We start from the raw sequence: 25,513 nt of genomic DNA, 5'->3' as shown, positions 1-25,513 counted from the left end.
CAAGTAGGAGGAATGGCTTAGGGTACGCTTTCTGTCTTTATTTCACAGGATGACAATGTGCATCCCCTATGACCAAGGAGCTGTCAGATTGGCTGCTAAATGACATCAGCTACTCAAACCATTTGTTATCCACAGTCTGACAATAGCCATTTTTAGGGGCGAGCGCAAGGCTCTCTGTCCCCTGTAGTAATCTCTCTTTGGGCTTCCAACCACGCCCATGTCACGTCAGTCACTTTCATTGGTTTGTGGGCTAGCCTTTTAAAATCTGCTTGCTTTCATTTGTGAAAGGCATGCATACGTCATGCCTTTTCCGGTGTTTAGCCCACTGTTAGAAATGGGGTTTTTGGTTGGCAGTTAGGTTGCCCTCTGTCCAAGCAAGAACCCTCACTCTAGTCAGGGTAAGTCACACACAATCCAAAATCAGCCTGTGCTCACCCTCCGGTAGCTTGGCACGAGCAGTCAGGCTTAACTTAGAAGGCAATGTGTAAAGCATTTGTGCAATAAATCATACAACACCATAGCATAACACCACAAAAATACACCACACAGTATTTAGAAAAATATATAATATTTATCTGGGTAATTGTAGGTCAAAACGATCAAAGTTGCAATACGAATTTGTAAAGATATCACTGAAAAGTGATATTAAGGGTCTTTGAGTTTTTAAAAAAGCAATAAAGTGTCTTTCAAGCACAGAGTACCTGGTTTCTGGTGGGAAATCTCCTCAGAGGGCCACAGGAGAAGAGATGCGTGGAAAAAGGGGTGTGTGCGTCGATTTCTTCTCAGCACACACAGACTTGCGTCGTTCTTTTCCACGCGGGGAAGTCGGGCGTCGTTTTCCGGCGCGCAGACAGTCTCTTTTTGTGGATCGCGGGGATTACCAGATGTCCCGGGTCTGTGCGTGGATCCTCCTGCTTATTTTCCGGCTGCGCGTCGTTCTGCGGGGCTGCGCGTCGAAGTTTCGATCTCACGGTAGACGTCGCGTCGATTTCTCCTTGGAAGTCGGGCGGCGTTGTCCTTGCGAGGCCGTGCGTCGAAATTTTGGTCTCACGGCAGGCGTCGCGTCGATTTCTCCTTGGAAGTCGGGCGGCGTTGTCCTTGCGAGGCCGTGCGTCAAAGTTTCGCACTCACGGTAGGCGTCGCGTCGATTTCTCCTGGAAAGTCGGGCGGCTTTGTCCTTGCGAGGTTGTGCGTCGAAGTCTCGATCGTCCCGAGGGCGTCGCGTCGATCAGCGTCGGTGTGCGGCGTTTTTCTCGCCGCGAAACAAGCTGTGCGTCGAAATTTTCGGCGCACGGAGCGTCCACGTGAAAGGAAGAAGTCTTTTTGGTCCTGAGACTTCAAGGAACAGGAGGCAAGCTCTATCCAAGCCCTTGGAGAGCACTTTCACAGCCAGACAAGAGTTCAGCAAGGCAGCAGGGCAACAGCAAGACAGCAGTCCTTTGTAGAAAGCAGACAGGTGAGTCCTTTGAGCAGCCAGGCAGTTCTTCTTGGCAGGATGTAGTTTCTGGTTCAGGTTTCTTCTCCAGCAAGTGTCTGATGAGGTAGGGCAGAGGCCCTGTTTTATACTAAGTTGTGCCTTTGAAGTGGGGGTGACTTCAAAGAGTCTCTAAGAAATGCACCAAGTTCCCTTTCAGCTCAATCCTGTCTGCCAGAGTCCCAGTAGGGGGTGTGGCAGTCCTTTGTGTGAGGGCAGGCCCTCCACCCTCCCAGCCCAGGAAGACCCATTCAAAATGCAGATGTATGCAAGTGAGGCTGAGTACCCTGTGTTTGGGGTGTGTCTGAGTGAATGCACAAGGAGCTGTCAACTAAACCTAGCCAGACGTGGATTGAAGGGCACAACAAGATTTTAGTGCAAAGAAATGCTCACTTTCTAAAAGTGGCATTTCTAGAATAGTAATATTAAATCCGACTTCACCAGTCAGCAGGATTTTGTATTACCATTCTGGCCATACTAAATATGACCTTCCTGCTCCTTTCAGATCAGCAGCTGCCACTTCAACAGTGTATGAGGGCAGCCCCAATGTTAGCCTATGAAGGGAGCAGGCCTCACAGTAGTGTAAAAACGAATTTAGGAGTTTTACACTACCAGGACATATAACTACACAGGTACATGTCCTGCCTTTTACCTACACAGCACCCTGCTCTAGGGGTGACTTATATGTAGAAAAAGGGGAGTTCTAGGCTTGGCAAGTACTTTTAAATGCCAAGTCGAAGTGGCAGTGAAACTGCACACACAGGCCTTGCAATGGAAGGCCTGAGACAAGGTTAAGGGGCTACTGAGGTGGGTGGCACAACCAGTGCTGCAGGCCCACTAGTAGCATTTAATCTACATGCCCTAGGCACATGTAGTGCACTCTACTAGGGACTTACAGGTAAATTAAATAGTCAATCATGGATAAACCAATCAATAGTACAATTTACACAGAGAGCATATGCACTTTAGCACTGGTTAGCAGTGGTAAAGTGCTCAGAGGTCAAAAGCCAACAACAACAGGTCAGAAAAAATAGGAGGAAGGAGGCAAAAAGTTTGGGGATGTCCCTGTCAAAAAGCCAGGTCCAACATGACCCCCCACCAGCCTAAAGCCAGGGGAGAACAATCACTATCCTGATGTACTTCCCTGTTTGAGGCGACAGAACAAGGACCCAGGCCCACAACAGCAGGGGCATGCTCCAGTTCTTCGCCTTCCTGACTCCCATTGGATCCCTCTGTCCATACTCTCAGGGCCCACTAAGCCCATCCATGGGGAACCTTTCTCCTTTCCTGCGGATCCCATCTGTGCAGCACCTAACCTTACTTTGCTCACAGATGTATCCCAGGAGCAGGATAGTACCACCATGACCAACCTAGTGGTGTTGCCCACTCTACCCCTGGGGTGTGACACTTGTCCCCTCCCCAGGGATAACTCTGTCCACCCGGACAGCAAGCCACAGTGATTACTGACAGCTGCCAGGGATGAGAGCCAGGCCCCAGGCCTCTCAAAGCTCTCCAACCACTGTGGCTGTGGAGAGTGGGGGGCGGTAGCCCCAGGTGCTGGGCACCCTTTAACCACTCTCCCTTCCACCAGGTCAGGGATGACAGCCTGAACCTGGTCCTCCCCTCTGGGGCTTTGTACCCTCCCTCCTGGAGCGGTACCCCCAGAGTCCAACATGGTCAGGGTGCTTACAGAAGTCACCCTGTACCATTCCTCCACCAGTGCAGGGCTGTTAACCTGCCACTGGCCCTCCAACCTGGGGCCTGTACCTTCAGGTTGGACTAGGGCCCGGGGTGAGGCTTCCCTCCCCCTGCCCTCCCTTCTGGGGTCCAGCACCCTCCAACTAGGAGTGGCCTCCTCAGAAGACAACATGGTAGGGGCACTGTTATCAGTAGCCCCTCCCTCCAGGTCCGGGGGGACACCCTGAACCTGGTCTTCCAGCCCAGGGTCTGTACCCTCAGACTGGATCACCGCCTGGCAAACCAGGACTTCCTGGGAGGCACACCTACCCCCCACCAGGTCAGAGTTTAACCTCTGCACCTGCCCATTCAACTCAGAGTCACCACCCTGAAGTTGAACAATTGCCTGGCACGCCAGGACTTCCTGGAGGGCACACTGACCCTCCACCAGGTCAGAGTTTAACCTCTGCACCTGACCATTCAACTCAGAGTCACCACCCTGAAGTTGAACAATTGCCTGGCACACCAGGACTTCCTGGAGGGCACACTGACCCTCCACCAGGTCAGAGTTTAACCTCTGCACCTGACCATTCAACTCAGAGTCACCACCCTGAAGTTGAACAATTGCCTGGCGCACCAGGACTTTCTGGGAGGCACACCTACCTCCCACCAGGTCAGAGTTTAACCTCTGAGCCTGGTTCCCCAACCCAGGGTCACCACCCTGAGGTTGGGCAATTGCCTGGCACGCCAGGACTTTCTGGGGGGCACACCTACCCCCCACCAGGTCAGAGTTTAACCTCTGAACCTGGTCATCCAACCCAGAGTCAACACCCTGAGGTTGGACAATTGCCTGGCACAGCAGGGCTTCTTGGGAGGCACACCTACCTCCCACCAGGTCAGAGTTTAACCTCTGAACCTGGGTATCCAACCCAGAGTCACCGCCCTGAGGTTGAACAATTGCCTGGCACGCCAGGACTTTCTGGGGGGCACACCTACCCCCCACCAGGTCAGAGTTTAACCTCTGAACCCGGTTATCCAACCCAGAGTCAGCACTCTGAGGTTGAACAATTGCCTGGCACGCCAGGACTTTCTGGAGGGCACACTGACCCTCCACCAGGTCAGAGTTTAACCTCTGAACTGGGCCATTCAACTCAGAGTTACCACCCTGAAGTTGAACAATCGCCTGGCACGCCAGGACTTCCTGGAGGGCACACTGACCCTCCACCAGGTCAGAGTTTAACCTCTGAACCTGGTTCTCCAACCTAGGGTCACCATCCTGAGGTTGGACAACTGCCTGGTACACCAGGGCTTTCTGGGGGGCACACCTACCCCCCACCAGGTCAGAGGTTAACCTCTGAACCTGGATATCCAACCCAGAGTCACCACCCTGAGGTTGAACAATTGCCTGGTATACCAGGACTTTCTGGGGGGCACACCTACCCCCCACCAGGTCAGAGTTTGACCTCTGAACCTGGCCATCCAACCCAGAGTCGACACCCTGAGGTTGGACAACTGCCTGGCACGCCAGGACTTTCTGGGGGGCACACCTACCCCCCACCAGGTCAGAGTTTAACCTCTGAACCTGACCATCCAACCCAGAGTCAACACCCTGAGGTTGGACAATTGCCTGGCACAGCAGGACTTCTTGGGAGGCACACCTACCTCCCACCCGGTCAGAGTTTGACCTCTTCACCTGGTAAGCCAACCCAGAGTCACCACCCTGAGGTTGAACCATTGCCTGGCATTCCAGGACTTTCTGGGGGGCACATCTACCCCCCACCAGGTCAAAGTTTAACCTCTGAACCCGGTTATCCAACCCAGAGTCACCACCCTGAGGTTGAATCTTTGCCTGGCATGCCAGGACTTCCTGGGGGGCACTCTCACCCCCCACAAGGGACACGCCGTCCCCAAGGGCCACACAAGAGTCTGGTTGGCGCAGGTCTCCCGACCTCTGCCCATCCGGCAGAGTCTGGGTTTCCCCCAAACCAGAAACGGTTTCACCTGGGTCATTCCTGGGGGGCTCTGCTCTCAGAGCTGACCCCTGACTCTCAAGATCCTCCACTGGGGTCGGCCACCCCCTCTCAACCCTATGTCTGGACTTCTGCACCCCCTCACTAGGAGTGGTACTGCCAGACACCAGAACTGTTGGGATGCTGTCTACAGTCATCCCCCCAAGTTCTTCTGACACTGCGGGGCTTCCCTCAAAAGGTAGCCCTACGGTACAGGTTAGGCTCTGAGACCTACCTGGGACACTACAATCCTCTCCCACCTCACTTGGTCGGGAACCACCTAGACCACTCCCTTCAGGAGCACCCCCAAATGCCTCTTCAGACTCTCTGGTACTCACCCAAAAGTCTGCCTCCACTGTAAGTTCCCTGGGGTCAGAGAACTCACACTCCACCTGGTGTTGGCGTAGCTCGGGAAAATAAGGACCAGACATATGCTCTCTAGCAATTACATCACTCTGCCCTTCACATGTATTAACCACAGTACCCTTCACCCAACCACCCAGTAACTCAACCTTGGAAAAGCACTCTACTTCACCCTCCTGAGACTGGTGAGACAGTATCTGTCTGTCCCTGACACTCAACCCAAACTCTTCTGGGATGTCTCTACACTCTATATCCAGGACGTCCACCAGGGGGGAACCCTTTTCTCTGTCACTCTCTGCTAGAGTCAGTAAAGTGTCCCTCCCCCCAGTAGGACTATGACTCCCTGTGCCAGTTCCCCAATCCTTCTCAGGGACCCTGTGCATAACGGGGACTACCTCATACCCTTGAACTGCCTGGGGTGTGTCAACTCCCTTCTTCAAGTTGGGCACCACATCTCTGGGCTTGTGCCCTTCTTCAGCAGTACTAGATGCAAGATTTTTGCTGCCACCATCTGAACTGGACTCAGCCCTTCCGGCCTCCAGTTTCAGCTCTTTACAGCTCAGCTCTTGAGCTGCAATCTTTTCTTCTTCCAGGGCTAAAAGTCTTTTTGCCTCAACCTCTGCAAGATACTCCTCTAATTGTTGCTCCTGTCGCCTTTGACTTCGGAGCCATTCATCTATTTCTGGGTCACTGTCCAACTCTGAGTAGCCTTCCTCCTCATCTGAGTAGTCTTCCTCCTCATCTGAGGGGTACTTAGTCATTTGGTTTCTTGCTGCCTCTCTCTCTGCCCATCTTTCCTCCCCCCAGACTATGTAGTGATGGAGCATCTCCGCTTTAGTAGATCTCCTTGCTACAGGAAGGCCCCATTGTCTGCAAAGCTTCCTTAGGTCAGCCTTAGTGAGGTGGTCAGTACGAACAAAGAATGAGTAGGTAAGCAATCCCATTTTGATAAGGTCTTATCAGCAAAAACCAAAATCCAAAGTCCAAAATATCAATAGTATATCCAGGAGGACATCAGAGAACCAAGAGCCAAAAAAAAGATGAAAAATCAAGTTGACCTTCCACTGTGGGTAGGTAGTGAAATACTTAGCTACTGTATGTCACTGCACAAACACAAGTCCTATCCTCACCGCTGATCACCAATGTTAGAAATGGGGTTTTTGGTTGGCAGTTAGGTTGCCCTCTGTCCAAGCAAGAACCCTCACTCTAGTCAGGGTAAGTCACACACAATCCAAAATCAGCCTGTGCTCACCCTCCGGTAGCTTGGCACGAGCAGTCAGGCTTAACTTAGAAGGCAATGTGTAAAGCATTTGTGCAATAAATCATACAACACCATAGCATAACACCACAAAAATACACCACACAGTATTTAGAAAAATATATAATATTTATCTGGGTAATTGTAGGTCAAAACGATCAAAGTTGCAATACGAATTTGTAAAGATATCACTGAAAAGTGATATTAAGGGTCTTTGAGTTTTTAAAAAAGCAATAAAGTGTCTTTCAAGCACAGAGTACCTGGTTTCTGGTGGGAAATCTCCTCAGAGGGCCACAGGAGAAGAGATGCGTGGAAAAAGGGGTGTGTGCGTCGATTTCTTCTCAGCACACACAGACTTGCGTCGTTCTTTTCCACGCGGGGAAGTCGGGCGTCGTTTTCCGGCGCGCAGACAGTCTCTTTTTGTGGATCGCGGGGATTACCAGATGTCCCGGGTCTGTGCGTGGATCCTCCTGCTTATTTTCCGGCTGCGCGTCGTTCTGCGGGGCTGCGCGTCGAAGTTTCGATCTCACGGTAGGCGTCGCGTCGATTTCTCCTTGGAAGTCGGGCGGCGTTGTCCTTGCGAGGCCATGCGTCGAAATTTTGGTCTCACGGCAGGCGTCGCGTCGATTTCTCCTTGGAAGTCGGGCGGCGTTGTCCTTGCGAGGCCGTGCGTCAAAGTTTCGCACTCACGGTAGGCGTCGCGTCGATTTCTCCTGGAAAGTCGGGCGGCTTTGTCCTTGCGAGGTTGTGCGTCGAAGTCTCGATCGTCCCGAGGGCGTCGCGTCGATCAGCGTCGGTGTGCGGCGTTTTTCTCGCCGCGAAACAAGCTGTGCGTCGAAATTTTCGGCGCACGGAGCGTCCACGTGAAAGGAAGAAGTCTTTTTGGTCCTGAGACTTCAAGGAACAGGAGGCAAGCTCTATCCAAGCCCTTGGAGAGCACTTTCACAGCCAGACAAGAGTTCAGCAAGGCAGCAGGGCAACAGCAAGACAGCAGTCCTTTGTAGAAAGCAGACAGGTGAGTCCTTTGAGCAGCCAGGCAGTTCTTCTTGGCAGGATGTAGTTTCTGGTTCAGGTTTCTTCTCCAGCAAGTGTCTGATGAGGTAGGGCAGAGGCCCTGTTTTATACTAAGTTGTGCCTTTGAAGTGGGGGTGACTTCAAAGAGTCTCTAAGAAATGCACCAAGTTCCCTTTCAGCTCAATCCTGTCTGCCAGAGTCCCAGTAGGGGGTGTGGCAGTCCTTTGTGTGAGGGCAGGCCCTCCACCCTCCCAGCCCAGGAAGACCCATTCAAAATGCAGATGTATGCAAGTGAGGCTGAGTACCCTGTGTTTGGGGTGTGTCTGAGTGAATGCACAAGGAGCTGTCAACTAAACCTAGCCAGACGTGGATTGAAGGGCACAACAAGATTTTAGTGCAAAGAAATGCTCACTTTCTAAAAGTGGCATTTCTAGAATAGTAATATTAAATCCGTCTTCACCAGTCAGCAGGATTTTGTATTACCATTCTGGCCATACTAAATATGACCTTCCTGCTCCTTTCAGATCAGCAGCTGCCACTTCAACAGTGTATGAGGGCAGCCCCAATGTTAGCCTATGAAGGGAGCAGGCCTCACAGTAGTGTAAAAACGAATTTAGGAGTTTTACACTACCAGGACATATAACTACACAGGTACATGTCCTGCCTTTTACCTACACAGCACCCTGCTCTAGGGGTTACCTAGGGCACACATTAGGGATGACTTATATGTAGAAAAAGGGGAGTTCTAGGCTTTGCAAGTACTTTTAAATGCCAAGTCGAAGTGGCAGTGAAACTGCACACACAGGCCTTGCAATGGCAGGCCTGAGACAAGGTTAAGGGGCTACTGAGGTGGGTGGCACAACCAGTGCTGCAGGCCCACTAGTAGCATTTAATCTACATGCCCTAGGCACATGTAGTGCACTCTACTAGGGACTTACAGGTAAATTAAATAGTCAATCATGGATAAACCAATCAATAGTACAATTTACACAGAGAGCATATGCACTTTAGCACTGGTTAGCAGTGGTAAAGTGCTCAGAGGACAAAAGCCAACAACAACAGGTCAGAAAAAATAGGAGGAAGGAGGCAAAAAGTTTGGGGATGTCCCTGTCAAAAAGCCAGGTCCAACACCCACCTACACAGCACTGGTAAAATACTGAAAACATACGAGGCTCGATGTTTTCAGCATGGTTTCCGGACTTCTTTGTCTGTTTATTTTTCATGCAGCATGATCACACTAGGGTTTACATAGCGCTATCTGGCTTTGTTTTTCCGTTTTCAATTTCAGCACGATTGTGCTGCATTTTACATAGTGCGATCGCGCTGCGTTTTTTGTATTTTTCATGTTTATAGTTGTGAAAGCTTGGGACTCCTTTAGCTTGAGGGTCTCTGGTTCATGTAACTGATTGTAGTCATTTCCGGTAATAAGGCACGAAGGGATTACATTTTGGGTGAAGTGCCTGCCGATTAGTGTGTACCGAACAAATTGTATGGTCCTGCGGCTGATTACGGAATACACTGAAAAGGTTTGTTTGTCTTTTTTTTATTGTATGCTGTTCTCTTCTGTAAATACAGCAGATGGTGAGATTCAGAGAAATTAAGTCCGTCCCTAATGTATGAAAAAGAATCCAGAACAGGCACAGGTAGGATTTTATGAACACGCTTTGTGAACATATGAGCTTGGTTTTGGCACTAGTTCTATGGTGGCGTAGTGCACAGATGCATGCTATCTGTTAGACCTTGACAGGGGTTTGAGTCTTACAGCTTCGGTACTTCTGTCTTACTGCTATCACAGTTATGCTTTAATTCTCATTATTTTTTTAATTTATCTATTATTTTCTAGTTTATTTGTAGATTGGTTTGCAGAACCCAGTGTAGTTATTGCCAGTGATATAGCACAAAGGGATTATGCTTTGGTCTAGTGCACGTCGATTAGTGTGTTATTTAAAAGTGTGCCATACGAACGGTATGGTTCTGCAGCTGACTCCGTATTAAATAAAAAGGTTTGTCTTTTTAGGTCGAGCATAGCAGCACATGCGCTGCTTTTCTGACGTGTTGGTATCTTTGTTGGCTTTTAACCACGCCCACCTCACGCCCATCACTTTCACTGGTGGGCTTGCCATTCAAAAATCCTTTGATGACATTGGTAAATGCTTTAGGTTTGTCCCTCCTTGGGGCAGTTTTGTTACAGCCTTAGAGACGACCCTGATAACATGGATAACTGCACATTTGCTGATATGTTTGACTGGGAGAGAACTTCTTTTTCCTTTTGTGTCTCTACTTCGCGCTCATGGCGGCCCTGGTGCTTTGAACTGACTTGCTTATGTCAACTGTTTTACTTTACATTTTCAATTTATGTAGCAAGAAAAGTCCAGTTAGGAATTTACAATGATAATAGCTGTAACTTGAGCAAATGCGAGACCTATTGCATTGCAAATGCATGTTGGATCTGTATCCTGCCACACTAACAGCTGCCTGTCACTGATTAGATTCACCTCTTCTGAACCACACTTATTAGTTGTACTGGTGCTCTTATTTGGGTAAATTGCCATACACTTGGTTCAGACCCATACATGCCATATTTCAACTTCCATGGATATCTGTTCAATACATTTATTTAAGACTCTGTAAGTTGCCTGTTGCTCACAACACTATAATTCCGCTTTTTCATGTTAGGACCCTAGTGTGTGGCTTGTTGTTTGACAAATAAGCTTCACACAATGCATTAATTTAGCTAAGTTGAAAGATCACAGTAAACGTTGAAATGTTACATGTGAACAAGGTGATTTATTTACAGGTGTAAGTGTATTTTCCAATGCTATCCAATGTCTAGTTCACAGACCCCATGAGAGATCCTGATGCATTTGTTGTACAATCAGAGTCAAGGGGTGAGGGACACGTCATGAAACATGGTTAGGAGAAGTGTGCATTAGTGAGCAGGTGTCTAAATTGCCAATAGGTAAGATTTGATACAATGTCAGTGCATAGCAGACAAATCAACAGTGGTTGAGAGGCGCGGGCACATTGCCGGCTGTCACAATACTGGCATGATCTTAAGCACAGAACTAAGGAGATACTGACAGACTAGTGCTACCAGACAGTTTTCCTTCTGAATGTTATTCCTTCCACTATTTCATCCTCTGATGTGTGTGGTGCCTCCTGTGCCATGGGTGATGCTGCTGTTTAAGTTGAGGGAACCACACACACATCAGGGGATAGAGATGTGGAGGCAAAGGTCCTGGCAGCTGCCATTTTTGGGAACACATAAGACATCACTGCAGCAAGGAGGAACTGCTGATTTCTCAACACTGCAGCAACATCACAATGGCAGGCAGACATGTTTTCCCCTAAGAGAGGTCACTTCCCACTGTATGGACTCCAGGGTATTCTGTATAGGCCCTAACCTGTTATTTATCATGCTGCTCCCTCTTTGGGAGGGCAACTGTTGAAGTCTTTGCCTCATGACAGCAGCTATGTTGGCCAGAGACTGCTAGAGTCCCCGTAGTGGGGAGTGGGTGCCTCTGATGGCAGCTGAGTTGTCTTTAATTGGGCTGCTGCACCTCTGCACTCCCTCTAGGCTGCCTGCCATTGTCTCCATCCCCACCCGCACCTGCTAGGCTAGCTCCCGCTGGATTCCTACCACTGTCCTCTGAAAGGTGATGCCTGGGTCCCCAGAGTCCAGGGCTGTGTCAGGACTAGCTGGTGCTGTGTGTTGGTAGTTGGGTGGTTCATGTGCAGACCCCACAATGCTGTGTGCCCTCCTTGTGACTGGAGTTCATGTCTGAAGGGAACCTAGGACATCCTGGAGAGTCTCTTCATTGATGGTCGGCAGCTGGTCATCCATGTCATCTGTAAAATCCAGGACAGGCAGGTCGGCAGGAGGTAAGGCATCATCCTCTGCAATGAGATAGTGATATGTCAATCTTTGACTGTGGTGGCTGTTGACATCGCACATCATTTAATTGCTAATGGAGGCTCAGTGACATGTACAGACACCAGGTTGTAGTTGTATATTATTTGTAGCATTGTGCATCACACATGGGGCACCCTTACAAGGTATTTTGTGCTTTGATCCCACACCACCTACTTCCTTGCAGGCTCCTTGCCCCTGCCACTGACACCATCGTGGAATGTAATTTGCCTTCCTATTCACCATGGAAGACAGTAGTGTATTGTGTGCTGTCACTCTTTTGGTGCTATAATGCATTGGCACCATGAAGGATGGCACTAGTGCAGCATAGCACAGGTCGGTCCATTGCGTACAATGCTTGTGTTACATTCTCATCTGCCTGAAGCAGGCCCCACACATGTGCTACTTGGAAGGGACAGTGAAACTATTAAGGATTGTCTGCCCCATTAGTTTGTACCTCCCTACATTTGGAACATTTCCTTGCATAGAGCATGTCTGCCACAGGCATATGTTGGCGTTTGTACGTAGAATGTGGATCAATGCATTCATTTTGAGACTTTGTTGATGTGGCACAAGGGGAATGTGTAGCTTGGATCCAAATGGCCAACTATTCATATGATGGTACAGTTGCATTACAGGCTAGTGACATCATGCCGGTAGTGCAACTTTGGTGCCACTTGTGCCAGTTCTTACGCATGTTGAATGTCCGATTAAGCAGTACACCAACCATTCACACAACACACTCAGTCTTGTTAGATGGTGAGATTGCAGCTACTTGTACAGCTTCACAAATGATGTTCACAGACATGCCCCATGTGTTGTATGAGTTAACTTTTGTGGCCATTCCCAAATGGTACTTGGAGGTCTGTGAGAGTTGTTGCTGGTCCACTGTGTGCGGTTTGATTTCCACAGGTTGCACACTTAGGGCCTGATTTTTTCTCAAGTGGCACAGCTCAGTGCAGCAGCAATATGTGTTGCATGGCGCTGCGTCAGTTTGGAAAAGCAGGGATGCATCATGTTTACTGGAATACGGCACACCCCTGTGATTCTCCCTGTGCCTGTGCAGAGTTGTTCTCCCTACACCAACGCAGGCATTGTTGCACCATGATGAAGAGGTGCCTGTATTAAGGGGATAGATTGTTTATGTGCAGGGAGGTGTCCCTTCCTGCTCATGTACAAGCACTTATGGCAAGGTGGCATTTCAATGCGTGCTGCAGGAGAAGGGCAATGACAGTAAGGAAAGCCTTTTGCCTTGTTACGCCATTCTGACAGCACCCCTGGGGTGGTATTGACTTCAGTCCCAGTCACTAATGAACATGTGTTGGATCAGGGGCAATGACAATATGCAATGGGTGTTACAGTGGCACAGCAATAGCCACACTAATTGCATGTCTCTTCCAGGCAATGTGCTGCATATTTACATAGTGGTGTAAAGCCTTAGTAAGTGGCTTATGTCCACATTGTGCATGTGTCGCAGTGAATCACTACAATTGTGGCTAGGGTGGCGATGGGGCATTTTGATTCATTGCCGATGTGTCCTGATGCAACCCTTAAGAATGCATTGAGTGGGTCCTATGTGCCTCCCCCTTCTGCCATTTGTGAGATTCCAGATAGTCCTCCCATGCAACTTAGCCTGCATTTGTGGTAGTTCTTGGTTCTCTGCACTGTCCTGTCTTGCGATTCCAGTGACCAGCTCCTCCGGGATGGCCGCTGCAACCATCTCCTCCAGCTCATCCACATCCACCTGTGGTGCGGGACTCCACGTCCAGTATGCACTGCTGCCTTTCGGTTCCTGGCCAGTTTCTCCTTAGCTCTGAACTTGCAATCGTACCAGTGCTTCTTGCAATTGGTGACAATCCTCCTCACCTCTGCCATGCCTTTGACTCTGTCCACTATTGCCTACCATATGGCCTCTCTCCTACCTATTGGCAATCTAGAGGTGACAAAGAGCTGGTTTTGGTGCTCCATCACCTTTCCGACCAAGATGCCATGCTCCTCCTCACTAAAGCGACACTTTGGCTTTCTCATCTCCTTCTCCTGGGACTTTGCTGGACCCTACTGGCTGGTACCTGGGGTATCTGCTGGCCTGCATTCTCCATATTGTTCTCCCAAATGTTTATTTCTTGCTAGTGCATTTTTTTTATGCTAAGGAGGTTAAATATGGCGCTATCCCATTTTGCGTCAAAAAAACACACCGCAAAATGGTCTAGCGACACTATTGCTTCATTTTTTCTTATGGCATGTCGCAATGGTTAGCCTCATTGTTTTTGGCACTAACTATTACTTAGCGCCATTGTGGGTCATTTTTTAAATATGGCTCACTGACGGCGCTAGAGAATGACTGCAGCTCGCATTCAAATTTTTGACGCACAACTAGCGCAGTTGTGTGTCATTTTTCATAAATCTGGGCTTAAAATTTTTCCATGTGAGAAAACATCAGAACTTCAGGGAGTGTAGGGAGTGGCCCCTGGAAAACTGCCCAATTCCCCTGCGGCTGACCACACAATTCCCAACGGGGGAAGCGGTCCCTTATGGAACTTTTCATTTCCAGATCAGATACCACCTCCTTTGAGGATTCAGCAACCAGTCAATAGTTTGAGACAGCAGTTGCCATAGCAAACAATTGACACCTTTACTGAGTAGCAATTTGGAAGGAATGCCCCTTTCAGGCCCCTTCAAAATTGCAATTAACGTGTCAGGAGGGGTGTTTGCAGGTTTCTGTAAAGCTATTTGCTACCTCACTATCATAATGACAAGCGTATGTGAAAATATGAATTATAAAATGGAGTTTGCTGTATGCTGTTATGGTTATTGTTATTATGTGACAATTACTCATAATCTGGCACCATTTGTGCATCACAGTGTTTTTGGGAGACTGAAGGTGACTTTCTTAAAGGTTCTGAGCGTTCAAGCCTTGTACCAAAATTTTATTCTGTTGGAAAGCACAACAAAGTCGTGCGATCTGTGCTACACATTTTAACACAAAGACTGTGCAAACATTTGGAAAGACATCTAGCGTATGGGTTCGCAAACTGCTTGGCTGGGAGGGGGATTTAAACATACTTTGTATTATCAGCTCAGAGGTCTAAGATTCCTGAGTGATGATTAGAGACTCGCGGCATACAAGCACTATAGCTTTGATCAGTGTTTATGTGACATTTAAATACCCAGGTGGCTAGGCAACCCTGTCAATTTATTCCCAAATAAAGAACCGCAAACCATATACATTTCATTTTAAAAAACCTAATGGCTCATTATGCTGGGATTTTCTTCACATTGGAAATGTGTGAATTTTTGCCTGGAACTTCTGTGACTTGTATCGCGATTCCTGATTGGTAGATAAGGCAAGCCCTCTGACACAATTTCGCTAACAATGGATCCGCACAATATTTACCTATTGTGCTTTGTTGGAAGGTAAATCGTGCTCTTCTGATTTTAACTTATTAGGGGAAAGAGCTTTGGATGGGCAGAACATCTATCAGTTTCCGGTCTACCCCCTATTACTCCTTGTTTCTAGTAATGGATATTACTCTCAAATTTATTCATAGAGCTCATCAGTTTAAAATACCCATATTTCTTGTACTTCTATTACTGTGTAACACATTTCAAATTGTTCTCTGATAGGACCAAAGTGTGAAATTATTGCATTTGCTGTTTTTCCATTTGTTTTTTTGTTCCATTGACAGCAAAGGGCTCGGCAATACTCAACAGGATCTTCGAGTAAAAGGAAAACATCAGTGATGGGCACGTTCCGAGTGGTACCCACAATTTCACTTCATTCGCATTTTTTCCTCTTAGGACATCCTGCTAAAGCTCAAGGACCAGGGCTTCTGAGTTTTTGTCCAGCATGCCAAAAGTGTATTATTCAGCAGCTTCTAAGTATCATATGGAGTTCATTTCTATGACAAGCAGATTAAAGGGGACCCGTTGAGGCCACGTATTCCATTACTCCGGACCTCACAGAGAATGCGAACAATGCGACCTTGAAAAATGGACTGAGCTGAGTGTGATAAATGTGACATTCCTTTCTCTTGTCTTGATAGATGCCTGTTGGTGCCAAAGGGGACTGCTTTTAAAACAGCATGAAAAACATGCTGGAAAACACATTTGTGAGCGTATGGCGATTCCCTCGTACAAAGATCAGGAAAACATATTCTACCAGCATAAAACATATCCAAATAAGCTGGAAACTGTGCATGTATATGAGCTTGTAATTTTTACACTGTGTTAGAAAAGATCAAAAAAACAACATGAAGAGGGAGGCAGACTGATTAACACTGATGATCCGGGTAAAAACGATTTCTATTTTTAACATATTTCTTTCAGAGATGAAATTAGAATTTTGCATGCTTGTGGTGCCACTTCTGTCTGTAGTTCTTAAACTGAGGGGCTTATTTACCAGGAGCTTGAACCGCCAATGCATCAAACCTTTTGACGCATTGGCGGTGCTTTCAGTACTCCACATTTACAAGGTGTTGCATCTTGCCTGACGTATCACATTTAGTGGTCCTGCATCGAAATGTACCTACGTCTTAACTAGCTGTGCCATGTAATTATTATTATATGGTAGGCATTCCAGCATAATTTCCACCACAAAACCGACACATGGATATTTACAAGTTAATGGAAAAGTGACACATCGCTGGCAATTGTTACGCTGAGGCCCAAATGTGTCAAAATGTCTACGCCTAGGAATGAGGCATTGGCTTTAGCATATAAATAAAAGCTAGACAGAACAGTCTGGCAAGCTCAACTACAACATGGATTTACTGATTTTGCAGCTAGGAGTTGCAAGGAGAAGACTTGAACCACCACCACACCAACCGCCCACTCCTCTCCCCCACCACCACAAAGGCAGCGCAGGAGAAGACCGCAAGTTTATTGACAGCAGATTTCCCTCATTGAACTCAGGGAGGATGAGGTCACCACCGACTACCTGCTCAGGAGGGAATCTATTGTCCAACTGCTATGTCAGATGGCGTCAAGACTCCAGCCACCAACAGAGAGTTCCCCCAACATCCCTTTGCATGTCAAACGCAGGTCTGTCCTCCACATGTTGGCCTCTGGGTCATTCCAGAGTACAAGATCCAGAGTGGCAGGTATCTTCAAGCCATCTTTCTTGCCTTTCCTACCCTCTGTCCTGGATGCCATCATCCACCTACCACTGTAGAACCTCCTTTCCCCAACACACAACTGCGGCTTGAGATCAAGCAAGGCTTTTATGCCATCGCCAGGTTTCCACATGTGCTGGGTGCCATGGACTGCAGATGTGTGCAACTGGTTCCCCTTGCAGCCACATCCCAACTACACAGAAACTGGAAGCACACATACTCCATGAATATCCAGGCCATCATGGACCATCTGGGCATGTTCACCAATGTGCTGGCCAATAATGTGGGAGTGTGCATGACACCTACATCTTCCAGCATCCCATCATTGATGAGTGGTTCCGGAATGGCCAGTATGGGATTTGCCTATTGGTTGTTAAGTACATCTGAACTATATGACAGACCTAATATCAGCTGTTAATATTGAAAAAGTTGATGTTGCTATGCACAATGATACGGTCATATATAAAAATGAAATTGCATCACTATTGTCAAATTCCCCTGTCATGAACTCTCTATCAACCCCTAACCTAGGATTACAGGGTCAGGCAGACTAAAATACCTAGGGCCAGATGTATCAAAGCTTTTTGCTTTCGCAAACGGTACGAATCGCAAAAATCGGCCGTTTGCGAATGCAAAAATGCCTTTTGCGATGTATGAAAGGCGTTTTGCAGTGCGAAAATAAGGAATCGCAAAAATAGCGATTTTTTGCTAATCGGAACTGAATTTGCGTGTCGCAAACAGCATATCGCAAATAGCAATATGAAATACCGAATCGCTAAATGCGAAATGCAAATTGCAACACCGATTAGCGAATCGCAGATAGCGATCTGCTAAATCTGGACGCTATTTGCGATACCCAGATTGCAACACGCAAAAACGGATTCGCAATGCGATGCATCAAAAAATCGCAATTTGCGATTATTCGCAGAATGGCCGTTTACACATGCAATTTACCATGGATTGAAACCAGGTGGTATCCAGGTTCAACCTATATAAAGAGGCCCAGAATGCCTCAGCTGCTCTTCCACAATGGCTGCACTCTACGTCATGGCGAGGAGAATGAGGATGGCAGGTTTGAGGAGTGGGAGGAGGAGACAGGAGTACATTTTTAGAGTGCGCATTATCCTTTTTGACCAGACTGAGGATGAAATTTATGAGAAGTACAGGTTAAGCTCAGCATTGATCCTTGACCTGATAGCTGAGCTACAACCCATGCTGCAGCGCACAATACACAGGGCCAATAGAATACCCACCCATGTGCAGGTAACATGCTCCCTGCACCTGCTAGCCTCAGGGAGCTATCAAAGGGTCATAGCAGCAGCTGGAAGGGTATCACAGAGTGCCCTCTCTAGATTTGTCAACACATTTCTCAATGCCATGCTGAGCAGAATACAAATGTAGATAAGATTCCCCAACACCCCACAGGCATTACAACAAACTAAAACTAATTTCTACCAGATAGTACAGTTCCCACATGTCCTAGGTGCCATTGATGGGACACATGTAGCAATCTGTCCACCATCGGCCAGCGAGTATGTGTATCGCAACCGTAAAAACCATCATTCTATGAACATACAGGTGATATGCAATGCCTCCTACATCATTACCGATCGCGTGGCGAGATACCCAGGGAGCACACATGACTCGCACATCTTTCACCACAGCGGGATACACACAAGACTGCTAGCTGGAGAGTTTGATGAAGGAGATCTACTAGGTAAATTAATAGTTTAGAATTATGCATTGATGTAAGCGTGACGTCAGATATCACAAGTACTCATTTTACTCTCTGTGCAGTCAGGAGACAGTGCCTACGCTGTGCGCACCTATATGCTTACGCTCTACCTGAGCCCTGCAACTCCAGCAGAGAGGAGGTACAATGCTGCACATAGGGCAAGCCGCAATGTGGTGGAAAGCACTTTCGGGCTGCTGAATAGCCACTTCAGGTGCATCCAGAAGAGTGGAGGTGCACTACAGTACAGCCCAGAGACGACATGCAAAATTGTGGCCACATGTGCTATCTTGAACAACATAGCAACCACCAGGGGCATTCCAGTGGAACTCATGGAGCCAGACTCAGATGAGGATGATGATTCCTTACCACCCCTTCAACCAGCAGACAGGACCAGTGCAGTCGAGGGCAGGCAAAGACGCACTAACATCACGCGCAACCATTTTTTATGTAAGTAATGACAACTCCACTTCAATGAAATGTATTTCTGTAGTTAGCATCTTTATTATCTTGACTTCAGGTAAAAAGTGTGTCAGTAGGACATAGCTATTCACAAAAGGCAGACATGAATGATTAACAGTGTCACACTATTAGCATCATAGTATAACTGTATTGATATGTCTACATGAGCCCCCTCGCCAACATCGTACGCAAACACGACATCATCATCACCTCCTACGCCGACGACACCCAACTTATACTCTCCCTCACCAAGGACCCCGCCAGCGCCAAGACCAACCTACAAGAGGGTATGAAGGTCGTCGCAGATTGGATGAGGCTCAGCCGCCTAAAGCTGAACTCTGAAAAAACGGAAGTCCTCATCCTCGGCAACATCCCGTCCGCCTGGGACGACTCCTGGTGGCCCATGGCCCTCGGCACCGCACCGACCCCCACAGACCACGCCCGCAACCTCGGCTTCATCTTGGACCCTCTTCTCACCATGACTAAGCAAGTCAACGCCGTGTCCTCCGCCTGCTTCCTCATCCTCCGCATGCTCCGTAAGATCTTCCGCTGGATCCCCGCCGACACCAGAAAAACCGTGACCCACGCCCTCGTCACGAGCCGCCTGGACTACGGCAACACCCTCTACGCCGGGACCACAGCCAAACTCCAAAATCGCCTGCAACGCATTCAAAACGCCTCGGCCCGCCTCATCCTAGACGTACCCCGCAGCAGCCACATCTCCGCACACCTGAGACACCTGCATTGGCTCCCAGTCAGCAAAAGGATCACCTTCCGACTTCTCACCCACGCACACAAAGCCCTCCACGACAAGGGACCGGAATACCTCAACAGACGCCTCAGCTTCTACGTCCCCTCCCGCCACCTGCGCTCCTCTGGCCTCGCACTTGCTGCTGTCCCTCGCATCCGCCGCTCCACGGCGGGTGGGAGATCTTTCTCCTTCCTGGCGGCCAAGACCTGGAACTCCCTCCCCACCAGCCTCAGGACCACCCAGGACCACTCCGCTTTCCGGAGACTCCTAAAGACCTGGCTGTTCGAGCAGCGCTAACCCCCCTTTTTTTCCCCTAGCGCCTTGAGACCTGCACGGGTGAGTAGCGCGCTTTATAAAGGTTAATGATTTGATTTGATTTGATACATGTTTAGGTAGTCCCCTTTAGCCCTTAACATCACTTCTTACGTCCACGCACTCCACTTGAGTGCTCAGTGCCCTCGCTGAACCTCTTGTAGCAGGTTCACATGCAGTACTGTGTCTGGCACTGCGACACCTCGGATCAATCACAGGGAATGTCAGACTGCTGAGACTAGAGGACTCCTCATTGTCCCCAGCACCCAATCGCTGGTTGTGGCACTGTGTGCTGTTTGCATTGCATCGACTACGTTGGTTATTTGCATCAATCTGTGTGCAATGTCCCGACTGCAATGTGCCATCTCCACCTGTGTGGCCATGGCACACTGTGATATTAAGGCTGTTGAACTTGCAAGCCGATTGACGGATCTACAGAAGCTATCAAACTTTCCCAAATATTGACGATGGCGCCTGCGCTGGCTGACGAGCTTCTGTCGTATCTCAGTGCAGAGAACCCCAATGCCGTGTGTCAACTCCTCGGTGTTTTCAGCTGCTGTTTGCTGTCCCTCAATCAGAGTCTCCAACTGCTTGTGTAGTAACCCTATATTGTGATTGTAAGACACAAACTGTCTGTGCAGTGACTTCAATTGTTTGCATTGCAGACGCTGCACCTTCAGCATGGAAGCTTCAAGGCCGCTAAAGATTGATGGGCCCACTCCTTCATCTGTGCACTGTCTGCCTGCATTGTGGCGCCTCCTGAGGGAAGTCTTCCTGTGGGACTAGCCTCGGGTGGTGGTGTGGGTTCGTGTTCTGGCATCTCATCTGAGTCTAGGTTATACTCTGGTATTTGAGTCAGACTGGGGCTGTGTTTCTGCTTCCCCCACTTTTTCAGATCCTGCAGCAGCAAGGACCGGGAAATCTGCAAGGACAAGGTGCAGCATGTCAGTTCTATTATTTTTCACAGATTTCGGCAGTGTTGCTTTAAATGTACAATTAAATCGTGTCACCATAAGTCATTTGCGGTGTTTCTCTATGGGGCTGACCACTACCTTGCTATTTCTGTTGTGTATTCACCTTAAGGTCGTGTACTACCACTCCCATAAGGCATAGTTGTGTTGTATGTAAGATGTGACATGGACTACTTTTCACTGTGCATCAAGCTAATATCTATTTCCTAAGGGGCATTTGTACATGCACATATGGGGATACACATATTTACTGACCTTACCTTTGCTGGTACTGGGTGTCCCTGAGGTGTCAATGTCAGTAACGCCACTGACAGCTTCTGGAAGCAATGTGGACTCCACAAGGTCTTCCATAGGGGTGGACGGTGTCTGAGTGGATGGTCCGCCTCCGGTGCTCCTTGCCTCCTTTAGCCTGCTGGCCACCCTCTCTTTGGCACAGGAACGCAAGTCCTACCATCGCTTGCGTATCTCCTCCACAGAGCGCTGCGCAACACCCACTGCGCATATTTTTGTCTGGATGTCAGACCAGAGTTTCCGCTTCTCACTCTCAGGTACTTGGAGTGAGTTTTTTCCAAATAGTCTATCATGGTTCCTAACAACCTCTTCAATGAGCACCTCCAATTCTGCCTCACTGAATTTTAGCTTGCTCTTCCTGTCTGCCTTCTCCTTCCCATTTCCAGCATTGGCCATGTTGCTGTTTGGCCATGGCTTGCTCACAATGCTGACTCCCTGGTGCTGGGCTATGTCTCTCACCTGCTCCTGTGGGTGTGGCTCCTGGAAACAGCATGGGTTGACTCACTTCCTGGTTGTGATGTCATCAGGCTGTTCTGATTTGCCTTTTTTGCTATTTGTGATTTTCAATTACCGAATCGCAATTTTTTTAGCGATTCGGTATTTACATCTTGCAAATTGTGTTTGCAAATTTTAAGAAATCGCTATTAGCGATTTTCAAATTTGATACATTGCTTTTTGCATTTCTTAAATAGCGATTTCTTAAAAATCGCTATTTGAGAATCTCTAACTGGAATCTTGAAACATCTGGCCTCCAGGCCTGAGGTTACAGATTGACAGGTCATAGGTGGGGTGGCACATAGCTGGCAGATAAACGTGCAAACAGGAATCTCAGATCAATAGTACAGATAGGCGCAGTGACAATAAAACAAACATGACCAGAGGGGTGCACACATTCCCAAAACACCATAAAGTCTGATGCTACAGGAAGTTAGGAACACGTCAATCAGAACACGAAACACAGGCAAGGTTGTGGCCCACCTGCAATTGTTATCAGGACCTCATTTACGAATCCAAGCCAACGACACATTCCTTTCCTAAGAAGGAACACTGACATTGTTTTATGGTGCCCAAAGAAATGTATAAAACACCACTCAGATCGATTATATTTTGAGACAGTCCTCAGACTCTGTTTCTGTAACTGTTCTTCCCGCCATAGTGTTTAATTAAACCAAGAGTTTCTGCTTTTTCCAAATGCCTCCTGTCTTGTTTTTTAAAGGCAAATTAACATTTGAGCAACACAGCTAATGATGAATGATCTTCTGCTCATATCCATTTGTGCTACCTTTATCTTTAACCCCTTCGCTGCCAGGCCTTTTCCCCCTCCTGTGCCGAGCCTTTTTTTGGCTATTTGGGGCAGTTTGCGCTTAGGCCCTCATAACTTTTTGTTCACATAAGCTACCCACGCCAAATTTACGTCCTTTTTATCCAACATCCTCGGGATTCTAGAGGTACCCAGACTTTGTGGGTTCCCCTGAAGGAGACCAAGAAATTAGCCAAAATACAGTTAAGTTTTTTTTTTTCAAACAAATGGGAAAAAAGGGCTGCAGAAGGCACCAACAAAGGGTTTGCAGTGGCAAGATCATCATCTTTCAGGAACAGGCAGACTTGTATTGGAAAACCCAATTTTTCAATACAATTTTGACATTTTACTGGGAGATACCCCATTTTTACTATTTTTTGTGCTTTCAGCCTCCTTCCAGTTAGTGACCAAAATGGGTAAGAAACCAATGCTGGATCCCAGACAGCTAAACATTTCTGAAAAGTAGACGAAATTCTGAATTAAGCAAGGGGTCATTTGTGTAGATCCTACAAGTGTTTCCTACAGAAAATAACAGCTGAAATAAAAACATATTGAAATTGAGGTGAAAAAAACAGCCATTTTTCTCCACGTTTTACTCTGTAACATTTTCCTGCGATGTCAGATTTTTTAAAGCAATATACCGTTACGGAAGCTGGACTCTTCTAGTTGTGGGGATATATAGGGCTTGTAGGTTCATCAAGAACTCTGGGTACCCAGAGCCAATAAATGAGCTGCACCTTGCAATGGGTTTTTATTCTATACCGGGTATACAGCAATTCATTTGCTGAAATATAAAAAGTGATACCTTTGTATTTCCAAAATGGCCACAAGATAAGGTATTGAGAAGCAGTGGTTATTTGCACATCTCTGAATTCCGGGGTGCCCATACTAGCATGTGAATTACAGGGCATTTCTCAAATAGACGTCTTTTTTACACACTGCCTTACATTTGGAAGGAAAAAATGTAGAGAAAGACAAGGGTCAATAACACTTGTTTTGCTATTCTGTGTTCCCCAAGTCTCCCGATAAAAATGGTACCTCACTTGTGTGGGTAGAGCTAGCGCCCACAAAAGGAATTGGCTCAAAACACAACGTGGACACATCACATTTTTTCACAGAAAACAGAGGTGTTTTTTGCAAAGTGCCTACCTGTGGATTTTGGCATCTTGCTCAGTCGGCACCTGGTGAAAGCTAGCAAACCAGCGCATTTCTGAAAACTAGACACCTAGGGGAATCCAAGATGGGGTGACTTGTGGGGATCTGACCAGGTTCTGTTACTCAGAATCCTTTGCAAACCTCAAAATTTGACCAAAAAAACACTTTTTCCTCTCATTTCGGTGACAGAAAGTTCTGGAATCTGAGAGGAGCCACAAATGTTCTTCCACCCAGCATTCCCCCAAGTCTCCCAATAAAAATGGTACCTCACTTGTGTGGGTAGGCTTAGCGCCCACAAAAAGAAATGGCCCAAAACACAACGTGGACACATCACATTTTTTCACAGAAAACAGAGGTGTTTTTTACAAAGTGCCTACCTGTGGGTTTTGGCCTCTAGCTCAGCCGGCACCTGGGGAAACCTAGCAAACCAGCGCATTTTTTAAAACTAGAAACCTTGGGGAATCCAAGATGGGGTGACTTATGGGGCTCTGACCAGGTTCTGTTACCCAGAATCCTTTGCAAACCTCAAAATGTGTCCAAAAAAACACTTTTTCCTCTCATTTCGGTGACAGAAAGTTCTGGAATCTGAGAGGAGCCACAAATTTCCTTCCACCCAGCGTTCCCCCACGTCTCCCAATAAAAATGATACCTCACTTGTGTGGGTAGGCCTAGCGCCCACGAAAGTAAATGGCCCAAAACACAATGTGGACACATCACATTTTTTCACAGAAAACAGAGGTGTTTTTTACAAAGTGCCTACCTGTGGATTTTGGCCTCTAGCTCAGCCGGCACCTGGAGAAACCTAGCAAACCAGCGCATTTCTGAAAACTAGACACCTAGGGGAATCCAAGATGGGGTGACTTGTGGGGCTCTGACCAGGTTCTGTTACCCAGAATCCTTTGCAAACCTCAAAATTTGACCAAAAAAACACTTTTTGCTCTCATTTCGGTGACAGAAAGTTCTGGAATCTGAGAGGAGCCACAAATTTCCTTCCACCCAGCGTTCCCCCAAGTCCCCCGATACAAATGGTACCTCACTTGTGTGGGTAGGCCTAGCGCCCAGGAAAGGAAATGGCCCAAAACACAACGTGGACACATCGCATTTATTCACAGAAAACAGAGGTGTTTTTTACAAAGTGCCTACCTGTGGATTTTGGCCTCTAGCTCAGCCGGCACCTGGGGAAACCTAGCAAACCAGCACAATTTTGAAAACTAGACACCTAGGGGAATCCAAGATGGGGTGACTTGTGGGGCTCTGACCAGGTTCTGTTATCCAGAATCCTTTGCAAACCTCAAAATTTGACCCCAAAAAACTTTTTCCTCTCATTTCGGTGACAGAAAGTTCTGGAATCTGAGAGGAGCCACAAATGTCCTTCCACCCAGCGTTCCCCCAAGTCTCCCCATAAAAATGGTACCTCACTTGTGTGGGTAGGCCTAGCGCCCACGAAAGGAAATGGCCCAAAACACAACGTGGACACATCACAATTGTTCATAGAAAACAGAGGTGTTTTTTTGCAAAGTGCCTTCCTGTGGATTTTGGCCTCTAGATCAGCGGGCCCCAGGGGGGGCAGAAATGGCCTAAATTAAATTTGCCCCCCCCCAAACCCCTGGGGAGTGACCCTTGCCTACGGGGTCGCTCCCCCTGCGTGACATTGGCGCAAAAAAAAAGATCCCCGGTGCCTAGTTGTTACTGCCCCCCTTGGGGGCAGATTGGCCTAAAATCG

Source organism: Pleurodeles waltl, chromosome 1_2 (genome assembly GCF_031143425.1).
Source record: "Pleurodeles waltl isolate 20211129_DDA chromosome 1_2, aPleWal1.hap1.20221129, whole genome shotgun sequence".
In the NCBI taxonomy this organism is placed as follows: domain Eukaryota; kingdom Metazoa; phylum Chordata; class Amphibia; order Caudata; family Salamandridae; genus Pleurodeles; species Pleurodeles waltl.
The sequence above is the reverse complement of the archived record's forward strand: the minus strand, read 5'-3'. Positions refer to the sequence as shown.